This window comes from Asparagus officinalis, chromosome 3 (assembly GCF_001876935.1).
Source record: "Asparagus officinalis chromosome 3, Aspof.V1, whole genome shotgun sequence".
Lineage (NCBI taxonomy): Eukaryota > Viridiplantae > Streptophyta > Magnoliopsida > Asparagales > Asparagaceae > Asparagus > Asparagus officinalis.
Window position 1 is genome coordinate 111862749 of NC_033796.1, and position 452 is coordinate 111863200.

The following is a 452-nucleotide window of genomic DNA, read 5'->3' on the forward strand; positions in this document are numbered from 1 at the left end:
AATGCAAACGATAAGCATCATCATTCAAGTCAGAAAAGGATTATCCGGCCCCGTGGAAGCTAACGAATATACAAAGTGAGTCACTGGAGTGTACAAGTCACTGGAGTGTACAAGTCAACGGAATGACGAAATGCGCAATACAAGTCCGGAGAAGTCAGAAAGTGTCAAATACCTCAAAGTGGCACGCACAAAGGATTGATATTTTGACCATGATACAAATTGGATCTGGAAAAATTCAAAACATAAAAGTTGAAGGTCTCTTCGTCAGCTTTCCAACGCATCTTGAATCACTTCATTCCAAGGTCGGATGAGTGAGTTAAGGCCACTATAGTAACTCCGGACCCTCAAATCCGACCAACGCTACAGTAATCCGACCCGTGCTACCGTAATCCGACCCGCGCTACAGTAATCTGACCCACGCTACAATGCTCCGACCCGCGCTACAGTGCTCC